Consider the following 6,887-nt stretch of genomic DNA (forward strand, 5'->3'; position numbering starts at 1 on the left):
GGCAACTTTGATGTTATAAAACTATATTAGATTGATAAATTGTTTAGATAAGAATCAAATAGTCATAAAGTTCTTCTTGTAATAAGAGTAATGAGTGACATACAATGTTAACAACACTAACTGAGCTTTTAGATTACAATTTATGGTTTTAAGGTTTCCAAAAACATAAACTTTATTTTATTTTATTTTTTTATTTTTATTATTTCAATGGCATAACCATTTCAACAAGTAAGTTTCAATTTTATCTAGATGCATAACAATTGACCAAAGAAACTACTGTAATTAGTAGACAAAAACAAAAACAATAGAATATGCAACCAGTAAACAAAACAATAGATACATAATGAAACAAATAGATATGAATTGTAAGATGCATAACAAGAAAGTATAAATAGATAACAAGTAATGTGTAACAATAAATAGATAAATATTATAACAATAACAAAGAAAGATACTTATCAAGAACGATGCAAAACAAGAAATGAACTATGACGTAGGTAACAGTTTTGACAAACAATAATAAAATAAAAGACTGAGACACAACACAGGCAGGGTAGGTGTAGAGACAAGCCAATAATAATAACAGCTATAGTGATGCAAGCTGGCTTTTGATTGCAGATTTGGATGCGATAAAGATGTCGAGGGTGGATGGAATGTTGTTCCCTAGCCGCTGAATCCTCAGCATTGGGCCATTTGCTGCATAAGAGGAGGAAGCTGGTGAAAGAATTCATGGCTCTGGTTCCAAACGATGCCTTGAAGTTGATTTTTTCTAGAAGGTCAAGGCAGTCCAACTTAGCGTTGATCAAACGGTAGAGAAACATCACATCCTGAATACAGCGTCTAGAACTGAGTGATGGTATGTTCAGAAAAGTAGCAATATCTTGTATGGGGACCTCTGTGTATCTATAACCAAGACGAACCCCAACAAGTCGCAAGAAACGTCTCTGTATCTTCTCAATATCATCCACAAGGTAGTGCTGGTGCGGTGACCAAACGACGCTGCAGTACTTGAGATGGGGTCTGACATGTGCATAGTACAAAATCTTCAATGAGTGAATGTCGTTAAAGGGCTTGGTGAGTCTCAGTATCAAGCCCAAGTTGCGAGCAGCCTTATTGCATATATTCCTGATGTGAAGTTCCCAAGATAGATTAGATGATAAAGTCACACCAAGATCCTTGACAGATAAGCTTCTATGAAGTGCATGACCTCTGATTGAGTAGGTTGTAAGACTGGAGACTTATTGCGGTTGAAAGTGATGCAGCTGGACTTGTCAAGGTTGAGAGTCATTGAGTTAGCTTGAGACCATACATCTACTTGTGTGAGATCGTTCTGAAGGAGTACAGCATCTTCGGTGGTGCAAATCTTCATGTAAAGCTTCAAATCGTCTGCAAAGAGAAGATGTTTGCAGCGAAGACGAGATGTGACATCATTTATGTATAGGTTAAATAATGAAGGGCCTAGGTGAGACCCCTGAGGTACACCAGACGTAGCAACAAATTCTTTTGAGATGTGTGATCTGTATCGCACTTGAAGGATTCTGTGTTGAAGGTAACTCTCAAGCCAACGGAGAAAGGTTCCTTTGAACCCATATGCTTCCAGCTTCCTTATCAGAATGGTGTGGGACACTCGATCAAACGCCTTGGTGAAATCCAGCTCTATAGTATCAACTTGTTGCCTGAGCGTTAGTGCGTCAATTATGTAACCCTGAAATAGGACAAGGTTTGTCACAGGAGATCTGCCAGATGTGAAGCCGTGCTGGTGAATGTTGAGGTGAGCTTTTATTTTGAATAAATTGAATAAGGTTGAGGACAAGTTTCTCAAATACCTTTGCAAAGACGGATAATATTGCAATAGGACGATAGTTTGTGACTGATTCTTTTGGCCCTTTCTTGTAGATTGGTACAATATGGCTCCTCTTTAGGGCTCTGGGAAAAATGCCAGTACTTGTTATTTAGCTTTAATAAGATTGAGACTAAGAAATAACATGATATGCCAGACCTTGCATCATGTAGAATCTTTGCATATGCCCCATACGTCCTGAGCATTGGGACCAATGTTAACCGCTCTCGTTTTGATACAGAGTTAGTAGAAGTGGGTTTTCACTCCAAATTTTTTCCTTTTAATTTGAAAATTTTATTATAAGTACAGACACAACACACATAAAGACAGATATCTGCTTTCTGTCACCAAATAGCCAGGAAAGACTCACTAAAAGCTCAGCCAGTTAAACATGGTAATGACTTTTAAATATATACGTACGCTTTAAGGAAAAATCTTAGATTTGACAATTAATAAATATATTCTAACATTTCCTAGTACGTATTCTGTACATAATAAATGGGTTCACTTGCGCTTGCAGAACCATGCGAATAAATATGAACTGAATATTATCTAGTGAGAGACACCTATTGAGATTCAAGTGGCAGTGTACTCTGTTTAAGGGCATTATCATGGGCATACGCAAACACTTGTATGGGTATATACAAGTGTTTATTTAGTATAGTAATAAATGATAGCACTAGTTTCCAGTTCTGAGCTATGATCCAAATTTCAAGACACAAGATCATCGCCAAGTTAGTTCAAAATCAATACAATGTTTGTACTAAATAGTCAGACAAGAAATTACTAACTAAGAGAAAGAAACCTTTGCACTACTATGCATGACATCCATACTTCGCCCATCCCACAATTTAAATCTCTAGTTTAACTTGTGTGAAGATGACATTGCAGGTTGAGCATGTTTAAGCTTTGTTTGAAACCAACGAATCCACAAGATTAACTCTGTCACAAGTGTTGAGAAGTTACTGAAAAATTTCTAATAATCAAACGTAACAGTACATTATATTTATTAAATTGTTTATTATATGATTTCTCATTCTCAATACCGGTTACCTATATACCAATGTAACGAGAGTAACTTTTTTACAGACAGAAAGTAAAGCTCCGAAGGGGCCAATATGTATAATTTTCAATACCGATGTAGAGGTAATAGGGATAGAGGCTCATCCTATATTTTAACTCTCTACTGTATGGAGCTCACGAGTTGAGTAGTAGGAGGAATGCGCCCTCCACCTGTCAGAGCTCCCTGTCAATCAATTTTCATGCATTTCTAAAAACATTGTGCATGCTGGACTATGAATAATTTAAGTTACTGAAGTTTTTGAATAAAATAACACTATGTATTTAAGTTGTAATAGCAGTAAATTATTATTCTTTGACTATAATATATTTATTATTATAACATATTATGTTATCTTTAATCCAAAAAATGTTACGTTTGCAGATTATTGTTAATCATAAAGTTTCCATCTTGTTCTTGTTTTATATTTATCTTTCAGACTTTTCATTGGTTAGTAATTCTAATGTTTGAAATTATTTTAATGATTGTTACATTGTTTAGTATTACTAATAGTATGCTACTTTTGTAGTTATCAATTTTTGTCATACATTTTAACTACATGCTTTAAAAAAAGTATTGATAAATACAAATAGAAAATGTCGACTGCCTTGTAATAGTTACTACCATAAATTAGGAAATTTAGTTGAATAACAAGTATATATTATTAAAATAGTAAACATGTATGGTGTTGTAAAGTCTGGTACACATTAAACGTACAATAATTATCAATAAATCTCGATAATTCCTAAATTACGTGTACTAATTATAAATAATGCACTAAAAGTAAAGTAAAGATGTCTTATTTTACCAGGTGAAGTTAGGGCTAAGAAGCCCTCTCTGACAGTTAACCTGGGGACCAACGGCTTAAAGGTGACTTCGGAACCACCACTAACGGCCGGGCAGGCGGGCTGCTTGCAAGGACAGGATCGCTCAGCGATCTTCTATCCAAGCAGCAGCCACGCTCGACATTACTTGATCTGGTTATCTTGTGATAACCGCCGTACCCACTACACTGCGCCATTGGCACTAGGTTAACTGCACTGTTAACAACGACTAAAATGACACTACTAAGTTGAATAAGGCACAGTGAGGACAACGAGGTGACTCTGGGGTAGGCAGGCGCTACGGTAGAGGGGGGGGAATTATAATAGCATGTTTTTGGAATGTCTAGTTCGAGATAGGTCCACCCCGCTCCTCCGTACCCCTCGCTACACCACTCGTGAGCTCCATACAGTAGGTCGACTCGCTCGATAGTTATCGTGCGGACAGACAGACAGACAGACAGACACCGAGTTTCGTCACAGCCTATTATATGTATTCGCCAAAAACGAGCGAAAAATATACAGTAGTGTGTGCAAGTAGTATATTTTCCAAAATTCCACTCACAATACACAGTCAACATTATTTTTATCTACTGCGTGTAATCAGGGCCTTACCCAAGTTTGGCGGACCACAGAAAAGATATTCCGCCGAGCCCCTTCGTTTTCCGCCATCCGCCTCCGCACAAGTGTGACGGGGCTCCCCCGGGGGCCCGGGGCCCGCTAAAATTGTCCGAAAAACCGGTCTGAGTACGGACCTGTGTGCAATCAATTACTGGACGTAACTTAATATTTTTACGTTTTAAAATCTATATTTACGATGCAATCAGCGTTTATTTGGAAACAATCACAACTGTCTTGAGGTTAGTGCATCATAAAAGTTTTACGGTGCGTGAGTTGATTTTACAATGCACTATTGAGAGGGAAAAAGAGAGAGTGACTGTAATATACACTGAGACTAAACTCGTCGATATATCTTATGTGAGTTTCTGATGCACTAAAATATTTAGTTTTGTAATATTTTGACCCTTTTAAAAATAAATTCGTGATAATATACAAAAACCTCATAATAACACAATTTTTATATTATAGTGGATCATGATTATTCGTTTATCACGTATTTAACATTAAACTTCATTTAAACATGCTATTCCCCCGTTTAAAAAAAATCCGAGTACAATATTTATAACGGTTTTAAGTAGGTTATGGGGATTTTGAAACAGAAAATAATATATTTATAATTAATATTATATTTACTGAGTTACAATAAGAAATACTGTATATTTATTTCCTCCTTTATGAGTCTTTACGGCTCATTTGGAAGATGTAGATAAATTTTGTGGCAACTGAAATATTAATTAACTCTCATTGATCTTACATGTAGTCGATATCTCGAAAACAATTCAAGATACAAAAATTGCCTATAACAAATAGTTAAGGACATGTTATAAGCAAAGAAATAAAACTTTTAGTTTTTTCGTAGTTTTATAAACAACGGAATTGTGAATATTTTTAAACTTTAAACCACCACCATATTGAAACGAACTGGGGTGCCAAGCTGGGTGGCCAACAAACAGCTGAGATATTTATAAAATAAATTCTTGTACAAAAATGTCGATTCGTCTGGACTTTTTTGGGACAGTTATTGTTACCATTAGCCGCGATATATATACACTTTTGAACGAGGAAGGTGGTTTTGGGCTCTGGGTGTCATGTTCGGTGAAGTTATGTAGAAATATTCGGTAAGTCCTTCCACGAGGACCAATTGGCTGGTTTTTATACAAAATCTACCTAAAACTTTAGAGTATATAGTTACGTGTTGGATAATAACAGCACACAGTGTTTATTTATGTTTATATTCAAGTTAGTTTATCCACAGTCCTCAACCTCACGAATCACAGCTATTTTCTATTCTATGCCATTCTATACCAATAGCAACTATTGCTAGTTTTACTAACCTCAATGAACAAATAAAAGATTTCCTCTACGGTTTCGCCATTGTACGTCCTATTCATTTCTCCATTTGTCATCATTGTAGATATAGAAGGTGACAAGTATTAAAGCCTGTTTGAAGGTCACTAAAATGATTACACCACTTGAGCAAGGTGTCAAAAGGGCAAAGGTCAATTACTGTCCAATATCGAGGATGCCAACGTCCGGTGACGTTTTGAATGTTTTGTATGTAATTATTACCAATCGAACTTGCACCTAGCACCAAGCGCTTTGTCAATGGAAGATGCACGGAGTTTGCCTAGTGATCATTGTTACACAGCCAGCGCTATCAATGTCCAATGATCAATTGGAACCAAGTCACGAGTTGAACCACACCAATATTGGTTGACTTCTTGAATCCAGTTCAGAGCAAAACATCTCCCTTTCATATGCGCTATTCACTTGGAGATTACGCAAATTTTCTTTCATTCAGCTCTTTTCGATAGATGTGGAGGAGGTATCAGTTGACGAAAAGACCGATCCCTACATCTTAGTGTTAAAACTCAAATAATTGGGTTACAGGACTTCGCTTCTTGATCACTGATTCACATTGTGCCATCAATGTCCAATGATCAATTGGAACCAAGTCACGAGTTGAACCACAGAAATTCTATACTGGTTGACTTCTTGAATTTTGCACCACAGATTCTGGTGCAAAACATATCCCTTTCATCTACGCTATTCCTGTGGGGATTAGGCAAATTTTCTTTCATTCAGCTCTTTTCGATAGAAGTGGAGGAGGTATCAGTTGACGAAAAGACCGATCCCTACATCTTAGCGTTAAACTCTTCAAATAATTGGGTTACAGAACTTCGCTTCCTGATCACTGATTCACAGCCAGTGTCATCATGTCCAATGATCAATTGGAACCAAGTCACGAGTTGAACCACAGCAATTCTATATTTATTGACTTCTTGAATCCAGTTTCAGAGCAAAACATCTCCCTTTCATATACGCTATTCACTTGGAGATTACGAACATTTTCTTTCATTCAGCTCTTTTCGATAGATGTGGTTGAAGACATCAGGTGACGAAAACACCGGATTCCTACATCTTAGCGAACTCTTCAAATAATTAGGTTACAGGACTTCGCGTTTCTTGTTCACTGATTCACAGCCAGTGTCATCAGTGTCCAATGATCAATTGGAACCAAGTCAAGAGTTGAACCACATCATTC

Source organism: Homalodisca vitripennis, chromosome 5 (assembly GCF_021130785.1).
Source record: "Homalodisca vitripennis isolate AUS2020 chromosome 5, UT_GWSS_2.1, whole genome shotgun sequence".
Lineage (NCBI taxonomy): Eukaryota > Metazoa > Arthropoda > Insecta > Hemiptera > Cicadellidae > Homalodisca > Homalodisca vitripennis.